Below are 24,994 nucleotides of genomic sequence, written 5' to 3'. Positions count from 1 at the left end.
TGAGGAGAGAGCGAGAGAGAGAAAGAGAGAGAGAGAGAGAGAGAGAGAGAGAGAAAATGGAAGAGAAAAATAGAGAGAGCAAGAGATTAATTATTCTTCATTATCCCATGAGATTCACCACTGCATTATGTTCACCACGGTTATCATTTATCAGCTTCATACAATAATACATTTTTCTCTAAATGAAATAATTACATGATTATTTAAATTTAAATGTAATTTTAAAATTTTTATAAGGTCTTGTAATAGATAATTGTTTAAACCCATTTCTTTGAAGCCCAGTTCTCTTTGAATGGAACATCACAGGAACAACCTAAGACTACATTTCAAAGATTACCGAGCGCTGCTTCGAATAGAAAACTAATGAATTACTTTAATTCTATTAATTTTCCAAAGTCAGAAACAAAAAAGCCCTTATAAACCCGAACAGCACAGAGAAAAGAGATATGAGGGGTAGGGTTACACGCTATCACGATGCTTCTAAACTACAATATGGAAAATAATGAGATATTCTATCATCTGATGACTGAAAGGCTTTCTTCCCTATTACTATATCTGCGTGTAGTCCAGTGGTTGTGTAGCTTCACTTGAAATTCTGTGCAACTCATTCATTTTTCAAACCTTATTTCCAGCTTTCAATAATGTATTGCATGTGATAAAATGCAAACATAATAAACAGACATACAGTATGCATAATTCATTGTGTATTTGCTTGAAAGCTTAAAGTGATGAATTTGAGATACAGTGTTTTTGTGCTTTGGTGTTATATATATTCATTTATTCATTCATTCATCTTATACACTGCTTATCCCATACCGGGTCACAGGAATCCTGGAGACTGAACAGGGTGCCAATCCATCGCAAGGCACACATGCACAGTCTCTACAGGCAGCTTGGGAACACCAGTTAGCCTAATCTGCAAGTCTTTGGAGTTTGGAAGGAAACCAGAGTACCCGGAGGGAGCCAAGCACATAAGGCATAGGGCATACTCAGGAACTCAGTGACATTATCTGCCCGACACCAACATCAACACCAAGCAATCTTACATACATAGTGACGCTCATGTGCTCTATTTCTTTCCTGTTTTTCTCCTTCATCAAGATGTGTCTCATCTCATTTTACACTGTAAATATCACATGAAGCAATGTGAAAAGGCCAACACTCTGCTTACCCAGACCACTCTAATATAAATGTGCCCAAATATGTAAACACATGGGATTGTTTTTCATTTTCTCTGTGCACATCTCCGACGAAGCCACTAAAAACATTAAGCTCCAATTACTATTTCAACACTTCTCCAGGCTTTGATAGCTGCCGGCCTGTTTACCCTGATCTGTTACCGGTTTTAAAGTTCCAGTCTGTTCTCAAGCTCATGATGTGGAGGAGGGAGGAAAAAAAGAAAGAAAGAAAAAAGACCCTGATCATACAGTAGATAAGAGAGGAAGACTGATTCTTGTTCTTTCAACCCCTCAAGACAGTATTTACATTTAAACAAATCGGAGCGGTCATTCCTGTTCTGAAGCCGTTCCTGCATTAGCATGTAAATGGTAGTTAGGGAGCTAATGAAACTTTAGAGAAACAACAGCGCCCCAGGGCTACGCCGAGATCGTAACATCATGTCCTTAGTGATACATTTGACACGGGGATGATTATATGGTAACAGACCTGTTTAAATAATTAAATATAGCTAGACTAATCCAGTGCGATATCCATGAGCTTAGCTTAATGTAGTTAATTGATTCATGTTCGAAATCATGTCTTTATTAAATCGCAAGAATGCAAATGCAGCATTTACCTTTAAAATGGGAAAATCAGTCATGGCTTATTTAAAACATGACGTAGAACATATGTAGACTTAGCAAAAAAAAACTAATTTTTTTTATCCATTTAAAATGATTACATACTTAATAGTGATTACATCATTTTTATGAACGATCCTCATGATCATTTCAGCCATTAACATACAGCTCTATTGGTGAGTTCAAGATTATCATAAAGCTCAGCTTTAAAATAAGCCATGCTCATCTTGTATAATAATGCTATAACATAACTAGCAGAAAAGAATGTGTGCGCTCGTCTGGTGAGACAACAGTTTCCAGTTCCTCTCACATAGGTCAAAGGTTATCAGCCCCCTCTTACAGTTAGAAGCACACCCACTCAACGCCCTCTTAACACACACTACAGATAAATTAGGAAAGGGAGCCAGGTTGCTATTTTTGTGTCTTGTTTCTCTCTGCCTCCAAAGCACACACACACACACACACACACACACACACCACACGCATCACAAACAAACAGTTAGGGAAATCAGCTCAAGACAAGACATGTAACAACAGGCCCTCACCTCTCCGTGCTCCCGCCCAGCCACCAACCTTAACCACCCTGCAGGTGCGTCTGGGATTCACCCGGAGGACACACCTGCATATAAGCACACGTATACAGACACGGCGGAATTTCCTGGTGGGGTAGATTTAGCTTGTTATCTATTGAAGGGGAGGCATTTTACAATAGAGCAGAGCTGCAGAGTGAGTAAGCAAACTAGCTGGATATAGAGATAAACTGAAAAAAAGAGAGAGAGAGAGAGAGAGACTAGAGACGAAAGACAAGAATAAGGGGGGTGGGCGGAGGGATGCCTGTGGCCAGGGCATTAATGAAGAGATAAAGAATGGGAAAGGACAATGGAGGTGTGAAATGGGCCAGCGCAGGGGTCGTCAAACTGGCGGAGCCAGCAAAAATATTTCAGTAGACAGAGCCGACTGACAAAAGCATGAAAGAAAAACTGGCTGTAGTTCAGCATCTCCATTTTCTAAACATGAAGCTTGGCTTCTGTGTAAATGATTTCGCTGATGGCAACTCATCAGTCCAGAGGCGAGCTTCGAGCCCTGAGACATCAGGTCAGGAAGGGTAACGTTTATCCAGATCTTTATTTTATTTTATTTTATTTCCACTCTTTGCTCTGCTTAGGAATTGGGTTACTTTTCTTATTTAAAAAGATATCATATGGTAAAATAGAAATAACACATTCGAAATGATTAAATATGAATAGACGGAGAAACATGTCAGGTTGAATCAAATCAAGTGGCTTTGAGTTGTCATTTCAAGTATATATAGCTCTTTCTTACAGTATGTGGTGGAACAAAACAACGTCCCCCCAGGACCACGGTGCTGCACAAACCAACACGGCACGACCCAAGACCACACTTATCTAACACACACACGCAAAAAAAGGGGCACAAGGCAATATAAATGTGTGCAAACATCACAAGACAGTACGTTACTACTAAAACAGTACAGGCTTCGGAATAACAGTTAATTCTACGTGCATTAGCCAGAAAATAGCCTCATCTGTACTCATGAGTATGTCACTAGTCAAAAAAATGGGAACATGAAATGACAACACAAGAGAACATATAGTATAATAAGCAGTACAACTTGTTAGACCTTACATGTACGCAGCCTTAAATTAAGAACGGTTCGGATCAGTACGATTTTTACTTATATACTTCTGTGTAAAAATGAAATGATTTAAAGAATGGAAAAAAAAAGGACAGGGAGTTTTTTTAATGGGAAAAAATAACTATGCTGTTTTTAAATCCTTTGAAACACTGATTCTGCACATCAGCCATCTGTTTCTATTTGATTACAGCAAATTAAATGTCTATTAATGATCTGTTAACGGAAAGCGCAATTGTGGAAAATGCACATCTCTTCAGCTAATAAAGAACCATAGTGGCGGAATATAATATTTAGGCTGAGGAGAAGACAAACGTTTCTTGGATTCATTTTAATAACTGCTTACTTACTATAATTACTATGGTTGTTGGGGAAACTACAACAAACTGAGGATGCTTCGTTTCCGCGAGCTGCGGGGACTAGTCAGGACAAAACAATGTAGCAGCGATAAGAAATGAGCCGAGATGAATCAGACATGAACGCGGACTGAACTTTTTAAGTCCAGGCAAGAGAAAACATGTATAGAAGTATCAGCAATATGGCCGAAATGTGAAATTGAATGATGATGTGAAAAGAGGGCATGACTAGGCAAGGAATTCGAAACGGATGGAAAATCTGATGGGCGGCAAAAGTCGCACATTCGTTTTTTCGGATGTAAAGTTTTTGAGGAGTTAAAAGAGAGTCAGGAGGGAAAGAAGAGAAGGGAGGACAGACAGATAGGAAAGGAGGTGCGGTTCGGTGTGGTAGTGCTGATCCGTGATGTTTACATGGTCACGCTAGACACCACCAGAGCAGACTTGCATTGACGCTTTCACTCTGTCTTACTCTCTTTCTTTCATAAACCTTCAGTTTTTTTTGTCCTTTACACAATTTCCCTCGCTCTCGCTCTCTCTCACTTTCTTTCACGCTCTGTCTACAACAACAGCGGATTCATCAATACATATAATTGAACACTGTGTTCCTTTATACACTCTTTTCAGGATTAGAAACAAAGAGTTGCAGAAAAAGTTGCAGCAAGCTTTCCAAAGCAACCATAATTACAGCAATTTTAGCTCAGGAACACTTTAGCCTCCAATGATTGAACAACTGTCAAGCAATGATTTCTAATGAGTCCGCTCAAGGTTAAGCAAGCACTCTGCAAATAATTAGCGAATGTTCTGAGCAAGCTCTAAAACAAATCTAACGTGCACACGCGTGTCCAATCGCGCAACTCGAAACAGAGGGAGACACGCACGACGTCGGCGCTAGACGTCCAAAGCGAAACCTTGAAGATGTGTATCCAAAGTACACGCTGCAAGGCCTTTTTGGAAGGGAACTATAATAATAAAAACCGTGTGTGTGGGTGCGTGAGTGAGTGTGTGTGTGTGTGTGTGTGCATGCAGAAAAATGCAGTAAATCTAATAGCCCGGATAAAGCCTTTACTCAAGCCTCAAAGAGAAGATTAAAGTAAAATTATTGCTTAGCCTTCATTGTGTTTACAATAATTATGCACAGGAAAATGCATGTCTTAAAACCCGTCCCTTCATCATAAACATCAACCCCCCTCACCTCACCCCACCCCAAAACCCCTGCACCTTCCCTCTCTATCTCTCCTCCTCTCGCTGCAACAATGCTTGCATTCATTCGGCCACGCTTTGAAACATGGACCGGGGGATGGAGGGGCCAGAGGTGACAGAGGAGTGTGTGTGTGTGTGTGTGAGAGAGCGTGTGTGTGCCTGGCTCTTTTATGAGGGCAGAAACATCATTTTGTCAAACTCTTGCGACGCCCTTCCTTGACCCTAATGACCCGAAAAAAGCAGCAAGTGTTAGTTATAGTGTGCCCCCCCCCCCATCTTTGCTGACCCTCATCATTCTGTCCTCCATCAAATGGTTCCTCCACCTTCGTCCTGCTCTCCTTCTCCCTCTCTCTCTCTCATCATCTCCCATTTCTCTCATTCTTTACTCTTGCATTACAGAGATTCCACACGGGCAACTCGAGCCGGGTCCAAAAAGTGAATCCGGCACGCAGGTGCGTCGACGCCGACCTCTGTGTGTGTGTGTGTGTGTTAGGGAGTAGGGAGTAGGTTCAAACTAATATCAGGACCTAGTATTATTTGGGGTAAAAGCACCAGTGTCTATATTCACATGAGGCTGTCAGAAGAAATGAGTTTCTCTATTTGGAGAGGAGTTCGGGAGCTGCCTGCGTAAACGTGATCCAACGTTTAGTACATTGTATTTTATTTTTATTTTATTTTCTAATTCTCTTCTTATCCTATTGTATTTGTATATGCAGCTACTGGAGAAACTATTTTCTACGGGATTAATAAAGACTTATCTTATCTTATTTTAAACAGGAGATACAGAATAACTGTGGGTGAAGCAGAAAAAAATACAATCTTTTTTTCAATCTTCTGGAAGCTGAGGCTTGGAAGAGCGGACCACAACCACTACAGAGCTTCACAACCCCAACCAGAAAGCTAGAGATTTCAGTCTCATCCTAATTCACCACAGAAATAAGATTAGACATCAAACATATGTGGGTTTTATAGTTTTTACCGCACTTATTTTATTTCTGCATTTTCTTCATGTTGGCTTCAGTGTAAATCCCCCCAAAAAAATTTTATAGAATAAAAAAAAAAACAATAACTAGCTAGTCCTGTGAAAAAACAATAAAACTTAACAAAAGAGTTATTAATTGTGAGTTATGGAACGCCTGGAATTTTACAGTTATGACATAAAGTGGCGTCATTCTCATTAATGAAATCATTGGTAAATCTAACACATGCTTGGATAAGCTTTGGTACTTTTTTTAAATGTATTATTTTATTATAATATTATTTTTTAAACCATCTCATCATGAAATAAAAAGTTTTAAAGAGAGAGTTTTTTTTATTTTACTTTTTTTTTAAATAATTTTACTAATGAATTTAAAACAGTTCTGAAGTTAAAATGACACGATGATTTATAACACACTAATAACACAGTAAGGATGTGATCAGAGGAGTAAAAGCTGCTGCAAAGTCCTGCTGCGTTTATGCCGCAAAATCATAACGCCTGTGCGTGGTTTTACGAACCAGACCCATTCATGCGTTCAGTAATCTGGATCCTATCCCAGGACTACGGGGTACAAACCAGACTTTTCTTTGTGCTTTCTTTTTTTTTTTTTTTGTAATCCCATGATTCAGTGTTTGCTATTCATACCACATACCATACACACATGCCCAGTCAGTATCAAACAGGGCTGTTAGCTATTAATTCTTAAGCCGACAATGAAAACCACTAAAAGGCTTTGCTACTGGACCAGAGGCCAATGGGAAAGGTTCAGTTCTAGTACAGCGCTGGGGTAAAAGACCCATGAGCTGAAGAACACCGACCTGATCTACGTAGCGTACAAGCCAAGAGAAAGACCTAAGAAATGGAAAAAAAATCTTCTCTACACACAACTGGGTCAGTAACATTATACTACACAATGAAATAAACGTAATGACTATGTACAATCATGTCATGTAGCATTATAAATAACTGAGTCTGGACCTCATTTAAATTTGTAAACACAACCATACGGGAGTGACTTGCTCTTAGATTCACATGTGGAACTGATGTATGCTGGCTTTTTGTTCCTTTCTCCTTTTTTATTTATTTAAATGCACGATAGTCCATTTTATACAGTATATGATCGATTATCAAGATTTCAGTGAACAAACTTATGGAATCCGATCGTTCTAACTAAGAAAATGAGTCAGACTGATTGCATGTGTGTGTGTGTGTGTGTGTGTGTGTGTGTGTGTGAATGAGAAAAAGAGAGAGGCCTCTAACTAGGCATACAAGGTTGAAATAAAGTCAAAGAAAGCTGGAAGTGATGCTGGAATGTTTGCAGTGAGAAGAACGGCAGGAGTAATAGTTTCCATATGGAGGGAGAAAGAGATGGAGAGTGAGGGAGAATAAGAAATCAGTGTGTGAGACAGAAAGGAACAGCGGGGGAAAAAAAGAAAAGAGGCTGACTGAAGACAGACTAAAGAAAGCAAACAAAAAATGAATAAATGAGATTTTTAAAGAGTGGCGCAAGTATGCATATGCAAAAGGAAGGTGGACTGAGATAAAAGCGCACTGTTTGTGTGTGAGAGAGCAAGAGAAAGAAAAAGGGAGAGAGAGAGAGAGAGAGAGAGTGGCGCGGTGGGACTCTGAAGGTAAGTGTGTCCTTGCCCGTGCTGCCGCACTGCCCCCCGCTCCAGATTGCTGCAGCGATGGTGTCACATCTCCTCCATATCACTCGCGCTGTAACCATGCGACACAGAACACACTCGGGTGAGCTGGCCTTTTCTTCAGTGTTTGTCCATGACCCAAACCACACTGAAGTGTTTAACACCAATCCAATCTGAAATCTATCCTTATTAACTTGCTTTTTGGCCATTGCAGTTAGGATAAAAAGTTAAATCGGTATCAATCTTTTTTTTTTTTTTCTTTTTCCTTTACTCATATTTCTTTTGTCTGGCACACATTCGCTCTCTTTTCTTACGTATTGTTCTCTCCAAGCTGAGGGATCTGTCAGTAACATGGCTATATATCCTCGCTGTCGGCCTAAAAATTACAGCCTGTGTGTGTGTGAATGATTTGCACCGTGGTTAATTAGAGCCATAAAGCCACTTTGGAAAGGTACAGCCTGTTAAGGATCAGACAAAAAAAGAAAGAGGCCTGTTGAACACACACACAAACACACGGACTCGCTCCATGTGGATTCAAGGGGAGTGCGGTCCATTTAGAGGCTAAAGTGGCTCTTACAGCTCAGCTGGTGTTTGACCGTTAGCCCCGGTGTCAGTCGGGGTGTGTGCATTATATTGTGTTCTTCAGTGTGTGTGTGTTTTTGGTGTAAGTGTTAGCTTGCAAGTACCTCTGGAGATCTGCCACCAGGTTAAACTCATGCTTTCAAACTTAACAGTCTAATTAGAAAAGGTTACCGGGGGCCAGGGTGGGCTCGAGGCTGCATACTGAGGCATTCCTCAGGGATCAACTCCAAAACCCAAGCATCACCCTGATGTCCATAAAGTTCACCTCACAATCTAACTCAGGACCTTCTGCTCTGAGGGAGCTGAGAACATCCACCAGACTCATAAACACCCCTATAGAGGTGCTCCAGATGCCATTGGGGCCCATTTGACATAGAAAAAAAAACACATCACTAAAACCTTTAGCTGTTGGTCTGGGATGCACTGAACAGAAATAGTAACTTATAGTGAATGATATAATCTCAACGGCACTTCATCAGTCACACGATGGAAACATTAAGGTCCATCAATTATGGTGCTGAGCACAAAGTCCTGTCTTAACTGTCCTCTACTAGACATCTTCTAATGAATTACATAAACACTGAACAGGGTACACACCTAAAGGCCGGATGCAGTTTTATTGCGTTCTATTAAAACCAGATTCTTACACAATTAGCTACCTAGACTGTGTTCCCAGGGGTGGCGTTGCGTCTGAAAGTGGCATCAAGGACGATAATATTTGTCTATGTGTCAATCATAATCAACTACAATCACCCACTATCTGAGTGTTAGGGTTACAATTTAGTTATGAAAAAAATTATAAGCCTCTGTGATTCGTAAGTTGAACTGAATTGGTTTAAGTCACTAATTAAAAAAATAAATAAATTATGTCCATTTAAATATCCACTGCCAGTCAGGAGCTTTTCATCACACTGAGCTCCTTATCTTCTATTACAGTTTAATCACAATTACTGCCACTCATAAAATAAAAATTCAGTCTAAATAATTTCTCACTTGAATTAGATTTGTTCCAATTAAATAGCCATTTCTGACATATCTAATAATTTTTTTAAATGTATTTAAATTTTTTTTTAAAAAAAGCCTACAAATTTTAAATAATAAAAATAAAAAAACATCTACATTTTCTAATATATATAACAGCTTAAAATCTGAGGTCTGAATTAAAACAGAGGTTTTGATAAAAAAATTAATAATGATGATCCAAATTTGTCTTTACTCCTGAAACTTGAATAGCTTGACCAGATTATTTTTTTATAAAACACATTTGTACTGATGTCACAAGTGGATGTCTGGTATTTATCACACCATCATCATTCTGTCGCAGCTACAGGAACAGCTTAAGGATCTCTGATAGCTTAAGAATCTCTAACAGGTAAATGAGCAGCAAGACTAAGAATATCATCATGTGTGGAGTGAAGCCATGCAAACAGTGCCTTCATGATATAAAGCAGCGCTAATAAACCATTAAACGATAAGCGGTCAGGCTGTTGTCCTGTACCATCTCTGTGCAGAGATCAGGAATCAGAGTAGGCCCCAGAGGAAAACCACTGGAGTACTGTAGCGTGTGCGTGTGTACATTTTGGAGCTGAAAGACTCCTGGGGTGACGACAGGCAGTTATTCCACACCCCGAGGCCCTGCGTCCACAGCTCCACCAAACGGCTTCACAAATCAGCCGAGCTCAGCCTGCGTATGCATCTGAAAGTGATTTAAGCTCTCTCCGTTTCTCTCTTTGTTCTCGAAACCCACTTGTTCAGCCAGTCGCTCTCTCTCTCTCTCGCTCTATGGTGGGGTTATTGTGGTCAGGTTGCAGTCCCAGTAGGGCTATGGGGTCACATTGCCCTGTGGTAAAATCAACAGCTAGCCACAGACAGACAGAGAGTGAAGGAGAGAGAGGGAGAGAGAGAGAGAGAGAGAGAGAGAGAGAGAGGTGTTTGTGAAAGCAGGCTAGACAAGTAGAGGTAAAGACAGACACTCACACAGAGAGAAAAGAAAAAAGAGAGCGAGAGACTGCGGTCTGAAACAGCAACACCTCTGCTTCTCACCCCCGTCAGGATATTGAACGGCGTCATGCCAATTTCTGCTCTCCTGGCTGCCAGAGTCTGTATGTATGAATATAGTGTGCATGCCTTATTTAACTCCCTTGAAATACACTCTCTGTAGTTTCTCAAAAAATTTACAGTTCACACCAGGTAGAAATGTATAAGAGTTTAAAGCCATTAAGCTCTCTGCAGATTCCAAACTTACTCCAAGGTCTGAAGCCAAAAGAATCAGCGCCCTTTGAATTGGCCCTCTCAGGAACACTTCCTGTCTGCTGAGTGATTGACAGTGGCGAATATGACAGACAGGTCTCTGGTGAGAGATCACTCGAGGGGCTTGGAGTGGAATGGAGTGAAGTGGAGTGACCGACCGCAGGCGCGATCTGAGCTACTCGCTCCTCTCATTAGCATTACTGAGAGATTGAGGGTAAATAAAATGAGGGAATAAATTAGGAAGGAGAAGACAAGGAGCACAGCAGGGGTAGACATGAGATGTGGCAAATTTTTCAGAAGGTGGCAGTGTGCAATGCCCCAAGTGTCTCAGGGGATTTTGAGCAGAATGACCACGTACTGTACTCATACAAACACAAACACACACACACACACAAACGCATACACATACATTAATATCATACATTAAATCTATTCAAAAAACACTAAACTAATGTTAATGCTAAACTGATTCCTCAAATCCCAAATTAAATGATAATCAGATCTGAAAAAAAAAAAAAATAATCTAATTTCTCCTCCTCGTGTCAGTCAGGAGACAGCACTAGCATCGATGCTAAGCATGAAAGAGACGTTTTTTTTTTCTTCTTGACTGTTTTCTGATTAATATTCAATTTATATTCACAGGATAAAACATTCACACTAACTCACTTACCATGTTAACCTACTGAGTTGGCATGAGCTAAAAGAGAAAGAAATTGAGGAGACAGAAAAGACAGATGACTGAAGAAAGAATAAAGAATAAATACAAGGCAAGAATAAATGACAGATGTGGAAAAAGAGACGACAACATGCGGCATGCCAAAATGGATACTTGGGTTAGATGGAAAGCAGCTAGCATGAGGTGAGAAGGAAGAAAGAGAAAGAAAAAGAATGCTCTTCAAGAAAGAAAAGTGAGAGAAAGAACAAATGCTCCCCAGTTTTAAAAGGAGCCGATGAAGGGGCTAACATGAGGGGTAAATGCGACGAGGGAAAAAAAAAGAGCGAGAGAAAGAAAGTTGGAGAGAGGGATGAACAGAGAGATGCCCTGCAGAGTTAAGCCAGGTGTCTGTAGCAGAGAGAGAGAATGAGGGAAAGAAGGGGGAGAAAGAAGAATAATTAGTGTGACCCCCAACAGAGGAGACTGGCAGGTGAATACACAGAGAGGGAGAAAGCATGAAAGGACACGAGATGGAGTGAGAGGTCGGACGTGAGAGCGGTGAAGAGAAACGTGATGAAGAATGATAAGCAAAAAAAGGTGAGGGGGCAGAGGTGCACGCGAGAGAGAGAGCAAGAGAGAGAGCATGGAAAATGTCTTTTGTCATCCTCTTTAAAAAGGAGAGAGAAAAAGAGGGCAAAAAGAAAGGAGGAGGTTAGAAATACATGCATTTTTTTCAGAACCTTGTCTTTTTCTCAGCTTACAATAGGCATTTATCCGCCTTTATCCGAGCAGCTCGATACCTGACAATACCGGACTGATCCAAACGGAGCAAAGTGGGGAGATTTGCATTGTTACATTGTTACATCATGAAATACATGTTAAATAATTCCAACCTGGGATCTCTAAAATTAGCCGGCTAGTTACCCGGTAGCGATTAGCCAGCTAGTTACCCAGTAGCCACCTATAGTTACCTGATAGTAATTAGGCTAGTTTACTGACTTTTGTCAAGTAGATATGAAATATGAGTAAGATTTCAGTATTTTACTTATTGTCATAATTATTATTAGCAAAAATAGTCAAAATATACTTAAAGAATCAAAATTCTTTCAACAATGCCCCTAACATTAGCTACGTTAGCTGGCTAGCATAACGTGCAGCTTTTGAGGCAAAAAGATTTCAGTTACTATGATAATCGTTTAAAAATTTGCTTATTATATTTGACAGGTTTAAGCCATTGAGTTTCTTTCATGAGGTAAACTAGGTTCATACATTAAGTCACATAAACGGTTCGGTGAAATGGTTATGAAGAATGCTGAGATTGTATCATTTCCTCCCACTATTACCTACTCCCTCCTGATTTGTGTAAAATAACAAGAAAACATTCAACGAGAACTTTTAAGACATTATATATTGTAAATAAGTCTGTTTTGATATGATATCGGATATTTAACACATTAAAAAAGACAGTAATGAACTTATGACCATGTAAGCCAAACAGACACAAACACCGATCAATAATCATAGCCACCATGCAAGACGAGTTAATCTTTATTATTTAAAAAAACACACACATTTAACTTCAACCTTGAATGTAGTTTGCAATCAATTCAGCCTTTTTGTGCTGCCAAAGCCACTTCGAAGCTGCTGAATATCATTCCCTTGGGAAATGAGTTATAAGAAAGTGGCTAAATGCGCTCGGTGCGCTCTCTAAACATGGCCGCCGCTTTCCAGTTCGGCTCCAGTAGCCCCGCTATCAGCTCGAGGAAATCTGTAGCGCTGAGCCACAGGTGCCTGTGGGTTTCACATTACACTCGGCTCATTGGATCCTGCAGCCCTGCATGTATTTCTGTGCGTGACTGAGTGTGTGTGTGTGTGTCTCAGGCAACAGGCATACGGACATAGCTGCCAGAGAGGGAGAGGTGGCAAACCTGGCAGAATCCTTTGAATATCAGTCTGGAGGGCTGTGTGAGGGCCCTCGTTCAACAAAAACATCACATGTCCTTCTGGAGCTGAATCAGACATATACACACACACACACACACACACACACAGTGTGTAGCGACATAAATACACACGAATACTAGGACCCAAGGAGGAACCTGGAACGTGGCCAACAATTATAGTTTCTCAGAAGCACTGTCCAAACACACAACCACACACAAACACACACACGAGGAAAACACAAAGCCCCGGGAAGCAAGCAGGCTTGGAAGCGAGTGACCTTTCGCTTTCACATCGTCATCTGTGTTTAAAGTAGTGCATCTCCCTTGCAATTAATCAAGACTTCTTATTCATTATCTCCGCTTTGGGGCTGTTAATTAACACATCAGTTCAGACAGAACGCAGTATGTCCGCCCTCTCCCCCCACCCTCACCCTGCACCCGGGCCACGCCATCAGAACGCCTCACTGCACACACACAAAAGTGGCACAAAAGTTTGTGTTCCCTGTGTTCCTTCACCACACACACTGCTGAAGGTTAAAAAATACTGCTTTACTTGCAGCGGTTAAAAAATACGGGCAGCCATTAAGCAATGCAAACATTGTACAGATACACAATACACATCTGGGGAACCATGATTTGTATAATATCTCTATTCCTTGACGGCAGCAATGATTCTTCGACCTTACGCACCGTCCTGGTGGAAATTATTCTTTAACATCTGACTCATTTTGCAGTTTCTCTAATAAATGTCACGATGGGGATTAGGCAAAGGAAACTGATCGTAGATCAGGGAGACCAGGCGAGGTGCGCTTCAAATGGCGGAATATTTTACGCAAACGTCTGAATTGGAGAAGGGAAATTATTCACTTGACACGCCTGGCATGAGAACAGACATATTTATAGCCTCTGTATGGCTGTATCTTTAAGTGCCGCTGCCACGGAGGAACGAGTGCGTTGTGAAATACCGCCCCCACGGCACGATCGCTCTGACAGATGCACTGCACAATTATGCCCCCCTCGCAACAAGAGCTGTAATCTCCGTCACCCGTCCTTCCATTAACGCATTCCCCCTTCTGTCTTTCTCTCAGTCTCTCTCTCTCTCTCTCTTTCTCTCTCATCCCCTTTTGTTGTTTCTCAGAGCAAGCGCTTCCACATTTCACCCCCTCCCATTGCTCTACAGGGCCCAATCTTCTCACAGGGGGAGAGAGGGAGACAAGTAGATACGGGAGGAGAGAGAATGGGGTACGAAAGTGTGAGAGAGGGAGCTCGAGAGGCTCTGACATTAACAAGATTGCTTGTTAAATAGAGTGGGAGAGAGGGAGTGAGAGAGAGGGAGAGAGAGAAAGAACACGAGAAAGATATGAAGGTGGAGAATGAAGCGGCTGTAATTGGTAGCTTTGTGAAAAGGTTTCCATCTGTGAGCCTGTGCTTGTGTGTGTGGGCGCTTGTGTGTGTCTAGGAAAGACAGGCCTGAGGTCTGGGAGTGTTTCAAGGACCGGAGGGTCACACACGTTTCAATCACAACAACCGAAGCCTAATTTCACACACATGCAAACGTAGCGCCACGTGAGCAAACGAAATTAGGTGGTAACTAAATTTAACACAAATTCCAAATCAAAGTGTGGACAAGTTGATAAGTGCGGAAATGCCAAACCAAATCGAGCGAGTCCTTTTAAAATTCAAAACCGAAGCATAGGAAGTGAAAAAAAAAAAAAAAGAAACATTCACAAGTAGGACAATCAGCTATTTAATTGAATTATTCCAACCATATTAGGGGGACTGTGTGTGGTAGCCGGCTTCTGCACGTGTGTGTGTGTGTGTGTGAGCGTGTGTGTGTAATTCTACATAATCCCATCACGGTGGGACTCTCTTCTCCTCACAGTGCTAGACATAGCAACACATTGCCAATGATGGGAGCTCAGTCCAACTACACACACACACACACACACACACTCATACACACACGATGAATTTAAGCACGAGGTTAAAACGCCGAAATGATTATTCCAGTGCTTTAAATGTCATAAACACATCTTAGCAGCTCAACTCTGAAATAACAAAATCCAAATGTTAGAATAAATGTGCGATACTCTTATGGTCGAGAGAGAGATGTGCTGTAACACAAAGAGACAGCGCTGGCTCTCCATGATGTGACAATAGAAAACAACAGCATGACACACTATTGGCATTCGGGATTATCTCTCCATCTTACTTTTCCTTTCTTTCTTTGCCATTTTCTTTCTTTCTTTCTCTTTTATGCAGACCAGAACTATAGAACAGCAGTTTGCCAAACCTTATGGAACTCGGCTCTCTCGCTTCTCTGCATGAAATGTAATTAATAACTCAGGAATCTCCATCCATCTCCCCCTCCCCGTCTCTGTTCCAGTCTAAAGGGTTAAAAATTCCCAGCGGAGCCCTGTGTGACTGAGAAAAGTACAACAGCTCAGGCTAATCAAATTTCTCGCATCTGACTATGGGTTTGCATGTGTAGACTGAGTGTGTGTGTGTGTGTGTGTGTGTGTGTGCGTGGGAGAGACAGAAGAGGAAGGAGAGATGTATCTAAACATGATTGTTTTAGATTTAAATATTCAAAGAGTAATATTTACATTAAACATTAATAGAGAGCATTCAGATTTCATTTGGTGTATATGATTTAGGTTATGATGCTCTGACGTAACATTAGCAACAGATTTATGCCGATATTTCACAAATAATAACAGAAAGTGAAACCTGTTACAATTTCGTAGACAGGAATAAAAATGAAGGTTAGAAATTATGGTTATGTTCAGGACTAATGTTTAGCTAAATTTTACATGAGATTCATATATATGACGCATAACGGACATGTGAAACAATTACATCAATTAGTGTGTTTTAAAAAGGCATCTATTGTGTGTGTGTGTGTGTGTGTGTGTGTAAATGCAAAGAGTCAAAAAGAGAGAACAGAATGAGAAAGGTGTTATCATAACTTGTCATGATAATAACCCCCCACCCCCTCTTGTTCGCAGTTCTGAATGTAGATTTAATCAGAACATCAATCTCATGCGTGGGGGGAGTAGCGAAGAAACAAATCCAATGTGAAGTGTACATGATAATAGATTTTGAAGAAAAAAAAAAGAAATAAAAGGAGAGGGGGATAGATATCAGAGATAACCCATTTGTCATCCCCCCACTTTCACAAGCACCCACCCATCCGTTCTTTCTCACACACACACACACACACACACACACACACACACACACACACAGGACAAAGACAAAAATAGCACATTGTGATTATACTGCTGAGTTCTGTAATGATGTGTAATACATGGTGTATTAAACCAAACTAGGGAGGCGGTTATGATGAGTAAAGGCCGTCCTCACAAACACACTAAAACCAGTCCGAAGACACGACTAGAAATCAAGAGAAATGATGTGGTTTATTAAATAACGAGCATGACATTCTCAAATCCCTCTACTGCCGAAAAGGTGAATTACATTTGTTTTAAAAAAGATAAAAGAAAAAAAAACCCTGATCAACCCTGACCCTTGTTTTAAAACGAGAAATGCTTTTGCGAAGAGAATAAAAAACTAAATTTATAAAAAAAATAAATAAGAAAAGGCAAGCTTTTCTGCTCTATTTTAGCCTGAAACGAAATTCGTTTCATGCCAATGCAGTAACAGTTTGGAAAGAAATTGTTTAAATGGCATGATTATTGCAGGTGTATGAACACAATTTAACATTACAAACCGCGGCGTTAAAAGCATTCATTTGCATATTGTAGGCTGCTGTGGTATCAGTAACGCAAAGGTCAGTACTGCGATAATGATTAACAAAAGGCTTTAATTTAAAATAGCCCAGAGTGAGAAGAGAGCGAGAGGGAGAGAGGGAGAGAGAGAGAGAGAGAGATGGATGCAGGAGGAATAATGAGGAAAAAAAAGGGAAATAAGACAGAGCATGAGAAGTTGCAGGTCAAAGGGTGGCCTAATATTAAAAATAGATTTCATTATATATTGTTTTAAAGACGCCGGCATATGTGTGTGTGTGTGTATAAATATTCTGCAGTGTGTGTGTTTTTCGCACGTTTAAAATGTCATGCTTGACATCTCAAGGACAAGGACAAGGACAAGGACAGTGGTCTTGCTGAAGCTACACGAGAAGACACATGATCCAGGGGACGCAAAAAAAAAAAGAGTGAGGGAAGGAAGAGAGGATTTTGCGCTTGTCTGAAAAAGCAAAGAGATTACAGGCTAGAAGAAGAAGGGAAAACAGATTAAACGGCGGAAAAAGAAAGAGTGACAGTCGAAAAGAGAGGGAGAGGAACATTGCGAATGAATAAAAATGAGGACAGAAAATCCTGTGGAACCAGCAGGGTCTGAGAGAACAGAGGGACGAGGTGAAACAGCAAGGTTTCAGTGACAGAGACGGGATGAAAGGCAGGAAAAAAACCTGTGGAATAGGAAAAGCTGGAGAACTTCAGAGCTTTATAGAGGAGGCAGAGCTGAAGGAAAAAACAGAGAAGGGGGGGTTGGCGGGGGGGGGGGGGGTGACGAGGGGTGCAGTTTTCTACACAGAGGAACAGAGGCTCCTAATCCCTGAACAGGCAGCTTTGTGGAGTGATTGACAGCAGAGTGCGCCACACTGGGCCGCCGTTGAAGGGGGTACACGTGAGCAGTGCCAAGGGATAATCCACCCATCGCTCACACCCCCATAAGACAGGGTCAAGTGGTACAGGCCGCTTTCTGTTGTTTTCCCTCTCGCCTTTCGCACACACTCCCATTCAGGAACAGGTTTCCCTGTTTTGTTTATGGTTTTTGGTTTGCAAATGACCCCCTTAATATGATCGTATAAAAAGGATAAATCTGGCTAAAGCCGTAAAACACACACACACAATGAGAGGAAGAGAGCCGGTCCAATTTTCCAGATTCTAATCTGTGCGAAAGGTGCGGCTTGAAAGAAAAAAAAAAAAACAGTGTGGCGAGCCGCAGTCCCGCTCTGGAAGAGGTAGCAGTGTTTTTCTTCATAATCTGATATTTCCCTCCAAAAGGAAGGCAACAGCTCTCCTGTCGCGAGAGCCCTGAGAGTGTGTGTGTGTGTGTGTGTCAGAGAGAGAGTGAAAGTAAGAAAGAAAGAGAAAACGAGCGGTCCCTTCTGTAGGCTGTTTCTATTCCAAACATAAATGAAACTCAATATCTTAACATAGACAGAGAGCTGGCAAGACCTCTCCGCGGCAGAGCGGTATGAAGTGGACTATCTGAGTATATTAGATCTGTTTACAGATGGCCATGTGGGGAGAAAGACAGAGAGAGAAAGAGAGAGAGAGAGAGAGAGAGAGAGCAGAAACAGAAGAACGTGTTCATTGCACAGACGGAACCTCAGATGTGCAGTGATTGTGATTGATGTGTTTGACACATGAAACTGTATTGAGCCGCTCTCGTTTTGAGGTGTGTGTATGCATTCCCGAGTGTGTGGTTTAGTGGAAAGCCTTAACATCGTCATTAGAATGTGTGTGTGTTTTCGGGTGGGTGGTATGTGTTGGAGCTTTAAACACAAACATGTGAGCATCCCATGATGTGGGATTACAGGAGACGAATATACTACGACGTCAGCAAGATGGGACCCTAGCGGATTCTCTCTCTCCCCCCCCCTCTCTCTCTCTCTCTCACACACACACACATACAGGGTTGCAATGTAAAGTGGAAAGCATGCTATAGTGAGTCCAAAATCTCTTTCTCTCACACACACACATACACACACATGCCTGAGACACTTTAATGTTAAATCCTGAAAGCAAGCACACGTTGAGAAAAATGGGAAACTAAAAACATGTGCCATCATTACACGATGCGAACAAGCACGAAGGGAGGGGGAATAAAAGCCCCAGCATTAATCTAACTCCGAAACAAACAAGGCTACTGCAGGCCGAAAAAACCATCAATACGCGCTCACACAATCAGAACCACACACATCCATCAAACGAGCGTGAGTGCTAGAAAGCCGGGGACTGGGGACAGGGGACAGCGTCTTTGTGTCCAACCAAGAACAACCCCCCCAACACACACACACACACACACACACATAACCCTTCGCCCCTACCATACCACCACCCTGCACCCCCAAATCCCCCTCCAACTGGCATTCTTCGGGCCCCTTTTTCTTTCAGAAGAGAGGAAAAAGAAGAAAAAGAAAATGCACAAATGAGAGCGAGAGAGACAGAAAAGAAAGAAAAAAGCTCTCCATCTGTTTTCTCTCCTGTGGTGCTGGAGCTCTACAGATGCCCTCCAACAGAGACAGAGAGAGAGAGAGAGAGAGAGAGAGAAACACAAGAGGTGAAAAGCAGAAGAAAAAAAAAGGTAAGGAAGGAATGATTGATTTTTTGATCGCTTAGATGGGAAGGAAAGGGAACGGCTCATAAGCAGGTTGAAATCTCGTGGACCTTCACAAGCGCCGCTAAATTACTTTGACACCACGTTGATAGGCAATCAGGCCTATTCAGTGTGCCTTTTGAAATCAGAATTATTCAGAGGGAGAAGGGGAGAGCATATGTGTGTTAGAGAGAGAGAGAGAGAGAGAGATGGTGAGACTGGCACTAACCAGTCAAACCACACTGAAAGAGCAGACAAAAAAGAAAGTGAAGAAACACAGACAGCAATTTAAGACACACAAATGCACAGCATTGCCAACTCTGTAACATAATAGACGGGGTGGAGGAGACGGAAGTAAACACACTCGCAGGGGGGTTTCGCATAAGGATAAGGAATCGTGTTTTGTGATTGACTCAGGCAGACTGTAATCGCCAAACTGTGTGTGTGTGTGAGAGAGAGAGAGAGAGAGAGAGAGAGAGAGAGAGAGAGAGAGTTTCTGTGCACTGCAAACTAGCGCCCTTTTGTCTGAAAGGAAAAAAAGAAAAGGGGGCAAAGGTAGAAAAACTAGTGTTGCGCTACTGAAGAATAGAGACGGAGGGAGAGAAAGAGAGAGCGAGAGATGGGGGTGAGCCTCTGAGGAAATTTAACCCCTGACATTGGACTCTATCCAACACTCAGAGCTATAACATGTTTTTGTTTTTTTTTCACCACCGTGCATGTGCATGTAACGCTTTTCACAGAAAGGAAAGAAAAAGAACAACGGCGAAGGCAAAAGAAAAAAAAAAAAGGAAAAAAAAAAAAAAAAAAAAACAATGAGTGAAACTCGAAGCAGAGTGCATTCTGATGCACAGCACCGGGGCTTCTGGGATCTATTTAACGAATCAGGAAAAGGAACCCTGAAGTGATATTAAAGCAGGACGGCGGCTGCGGGCCAAGCTCGAGCTGCAAGTCCTTACCACGAATGCAGCCCGTCTGCCAGAGCTCCTCCGCTCTCGCCTGCAGCACTCCGTCCAACAGAGTTCTCATTTCTACCAAAAGCGGTCCAACTCAGACACACACACACACACACACACACCCACAAAAAAAAAGCATTAGAATAATGATTCGCAGATGCCTGTGTGAGCGACGGGGGCATACTGTACTGAAAGCAGCTCAAAAACTAGGTCTTGTCCCGATCCAGAGCCCGCGCGTTTACTACTTCCCTTTCTGTAGACACTTAAAAGTAGTCGGCGAGCAGTTTGGCAGAAATAGCTGAAGCTAGCTAACAATTGAAATAAACACAGCCCCTCCTGTCAGGGGTCCCTCCAGCACCACGCCCCAAAACACGAAAAGATTTTTTCTTTTCCTGACTGGTTTAATGCTGTTTTTCCTCTGCGCACAGATTTTATTACAAGCTCCTAGATTGCGAGGAAACCTTCCTTCCCCCCCAAAAATGTAAGAATCATTACTGACACTAAGAAAGAGCTGGCTTCTTAAAACTACAGCTTCTCCACGCGCTATTCCTCAGTAATACCCTTGTAAGAGAACGTCACATGACTTTCTGGATTTGAGCTGCCACGCATGATGGATACTCTAAAGAGCGAGTGAGTGTTAGTGTTCGTGTTCTGGCTTTGGACAGGATCTGGGCCCTCGCCTTGTCAGCAGTATTGTGAAGATTTCAGTCTGCTCTCTGTACGAGGCCAAGCAGGAAGTCTGCAGGGTCGTGATCCACTGACCATCGCTCATGCTCTGCAAGTGGGTCATGTCAAACCCCGGCCCTCCCTAACTGACAATTAGGAGCTGTCTCTCTCTTTCTCTCTCCCTCACACACACACACACACACACACACATATATACACCCACACAGACACACAGTTCATCAGTCCCACTTGATTTACTCAGATGTTACAAAGACCAGATTTGGCGCTGTGTTCTGGCAAGGCACGCAGACATCCACACCAAACGCAAACTCCCTGTCAAAGTATTTTTAGCACCACCATTAACAATACCTAGTATCATATTCTAGTCAAACTCAGGAGACACTTGATCACTGTAACAAGGCCGCCAGACGCCTCTGAGCTCTGTACAGGAAGAAGTCTGCGTAAACGTCTGCGTGTTTTGAATAGGCACGCAGATATCCCTCGTTCCGTTGCTAATCGTTTTTTTTCTCCCTTTTGTCTATAATGAGCAGGGTAATGGTGTTCTTGTTGTAAGGAAGCAGGGTGATGCAAATAAATCTGGTCTGGTTCCTTGCTTTACACACAAACACACACGCATGAGCTGAGCTAAACACAATAGACGTTTAAACCCTCCTCGTGGAGGCAGCGGCTGGGGGGCTGGAGCACCCATACTGCACAGCTGTACAAATTCCCACACCTGGGTCATTAAAACACTGAGCTGGAGATAAGCTCAGCTTGATATGGATCTTTATGATCAGGATATTCACTCAGATCCCAGTGGAGGGAAGATCTCTCTCTCTCTCTCTCTCTCTCCTTTTTTTTTTTTTTATTCTCTTGTGCACACTACTGTCTGCCCCACTAATGACTCTTATCAGCAGGCCCTTCAAATTGAGCGTGATACAGAAGAGATATAGTGCTATAGAGCACAGGCAATTAGCACAAGTCGCTCCTGAGTCGAGTGAGCCTCCAAGTGGAGGAGTAGCAATGTCACTATTTTGTCCTTCCCTCGAGGACCTGAATATTTTAAACAAATAAATAAATAATTTGCGAAATTGAAATATCACTGTCCGTCATAGACTTACTAAAATGTCTGAAGTCGCACAAGAAAATAAATGGCTCTGGTAAACCTTACGGGAAATGCAGCTTCATTTGTGCGGGGCAAGCAAACAATCACCACAAGCAGACTGTCACAACTTGTCTTGTCTCGTTTTTTCATCCATAGACAGAGCAACTAAAATTATACAACTCTGCTCTGTAACCCGTACACTATGTGGAGATTCACTGTCAGTAACAAGAACACAATAAGACAATATGACATACCTGTAATAAGTACAATATTACATATCAATACAATATGTAATACAATATCACACACATATATTAGATTGTGCAATATTTACCAGTGCTCTTGGGTCATATTTAATGTGCAATAAGGTATTCTAAAAGTTTAGTGTGCAATATGGCACTTACTGTTTTAGGACTCTTTTTAGTTTATTTTTATTCTATCTCGTTTTATTTTATTAATAATTTTTTACTTATTTATTACTTTTTCCTTTGTACTGAATAACAACTGTGAGCCACTGTATCCAAGAATAATCAGTTTCCCTCTGGGATTAATAAAAATTTTTTTTGAATCTTTGAATCAGTGCTTAACAATAGGGAATGGAATCCCCAGGGACCGGCCGATACGATATTATCACGATACCTCGTTGCTGATTTGATTTGTATTTGTATTTTCAATATTAAATTTTTCCAAATTTTGTTACAATTCTAGAAAAAACTTTTGGGAATAAATTGTTCTCCTTGCCAACTCGTGAATAGTTTAGAGCAAATAATTCTGGAATCAGGGTATTGCAATATATTGTGACACAGTGGCTTAGTGGTTAGCACTGTCGCCTTTGATCTCCAGGATCAGAATTCATGAGTTTGCATGGAGCTTGCATGTTCTCCCCGCGCTTGGTGAGTTTCCTTCAGGTTTCATAGCACAGGCCATAGCACTGATTAGTGTTCCCAGTTGCCCGTAGTGTGTGTCTGTGTGTATGCCCTGCGATGGATTAGCACCCTGTCCAGGGTGTACCCTCTCTCCTGGGATAGACTTTATGCCCCCCCACGACCCTGTATACAGGATAAAGTGGAATAGACGATGACATGACATGTTGCGAAACTTGAATTGCACACAAAAGACAAAACCTAGCTGAATGGATTCCTCCTCATCTCTATTAAACAATGCCTCTAACCCCACCACTGCACAATTATTCCTGTAGGTACTGATGCTGAGCAGATACCAAAGCACCATGAACCCAGTAATAAACCAGTATCAAGTTCCCGGTACAGAAAAGACCTTTAAGACATTTAAAAACTTGTGACCTTTCATTCTTTTTATAAACCTGTCTTCTTCTGTGCATCTTTAAAGTGTTGAGCTGTAGCAATCCAACTGGCCAATAAAGTGTTTCTCTCTAATCTACAGGTCTCAGGAGTCAGTCATGCAGAACGCAAGCCTGATAATGGCTCTTAAGAATCAACCAGCCAAAGAGTGAAGAGATCAGTCAATAAGGGCTTTGAGTCCGAACACAGCTTTTACAGCCTCAGGCCTGCTCAACCACGCCCATCTCTTTAGCATGACAGTCCATCAAAACTATTTGCACCCCCCTGCTTTACAGGCAGGTGCGACTTCCCCTATGTCTGAAAATTCCCTTCCTGATCGATCGCCCGAGACGTGCTCCGGTACAGTAGCTCGGAGAGGTGAGAGACAGACGGAAGGGAAGGGAGCAACGGTGGGAGTGACAAGTCAATAAAGGAAGGCCGGGGTGGACTCCGCTAATCTATAGTAATATGGCTGGTGTGTACTGGAGTGGGAAGAAGTTAGCCTCTGGCTAATCGACTGAAACTGTCCACTCAGCTTGGTGCTCATGAGCTACAGTGAGAGAGAGAGAGAGAGAGAGAGAGAGATGGAGGGAGAGGGGGAAGAAGGGACACATACACTAGGACAAGAAAAGCAACACAGAAAAAAAGACTAACCATTTGTGCGTGTGTGTGTGTGTGTGCGAGTTTGCGTCTGACCCGGGCTGGCCTGAACGGCGGTAAAGAGGATGATCCTTATTAGTCCGTGTGAACTAACCGAATGAAAGAAAGAGCAATCTCTCTCTTTCTCGCACACACACACTTTCATGCAGGGCAATGCAAGGGTGTCCCGCTGAACAGTTATGTGACCTCAAAGACCAGGATGGGATTAGAGATGAGAGAAAGAGGAGAGAAAAATAGGACACTGCAATAACATCTACAGCAGGTGGTTCAGAGTTTCTAGTCCCCTTTATGAGTGAACATTATTGCAGCACTGCAATGCCAGTGGAAAGAAAGCGAGGGGGAAAATATAATAAAACAGGATGACCGTGGATTTCATCCCCGCTCCTTTTTACACGACTTCTGCTCATCCAAGTTTGATTGTTATGGCTCGGGGCGGAGAGGCCGGCTGTCTGGGGGTTGATGGCTAGCGGCTGCTGGGCACGCACTCACGCAGTGACAAAGAGAGAGTCGATGAGAGACGATCGCAGGGACCACACACGCTCTCGAGCAGCATGCAGCAAAGGTACGCAAGGCCATGCCTCCAGGGTGTTCTCACATCTACAGCTCTGCCCAGTGCAACACGAGTGGCAGAACGTTTAGCATCGGTGTGTGTGTGTGTGTGTGCGTGTGTGTGTGAGCACATATAATAGATGCTGCGTCTCATCTCCCGCAGTCAAATTAGAAAAAAAATCTCATGATCTATATCCCTGTGTGTGTTGTGATAAGTGATGAAAAAGACCTCATAAACACACGCCTTGTTTTCTTTACTGGATTCTATACAGTATGTGTGTGTGTGTGTGTGTGTGTGTGTGTGTGTGTGTGTGTGTGTGTGTGTGTGTGAGTGACTGGATGGCAAGCACA

The 24,994-nt window shown here is 42.1% G+C and overlaps 1 protein-coding gene across 1 annotated transcript in view; it reads right to left on the bottom strand.

Moving 5' to 3' along the window:
• The window catches only part of efnb3b (ephrin-B3b), a 66,789-nt gene that overhangs the window by 36,719 nt on the left and 5,076 nt on the right, over positions 1-24,994 (bottom strand). The gene's annotated exons all lie outside the window — the stretch shown is intronic.

Source organism: Clarias gariepinus, chromosome 1, assembly GCF_024256425.1.
Source record: "Clarias gariepinus isolate MV-2021 ecotype Netherlands chromosome 1, CGAR_prim_01v2, whole genome shotgun sequence".
Taxonomy (NCBI): Eukaryota; Metazoa; Chordata; class Actinopteri; order Siluriformes; family Clariidae; genus Clarias; species Clarias gariepinus.
Note: the sequence above shows the minus strand (reverse complement) of the source record. Positions and strands in the feature narration are given on the sequence as shown.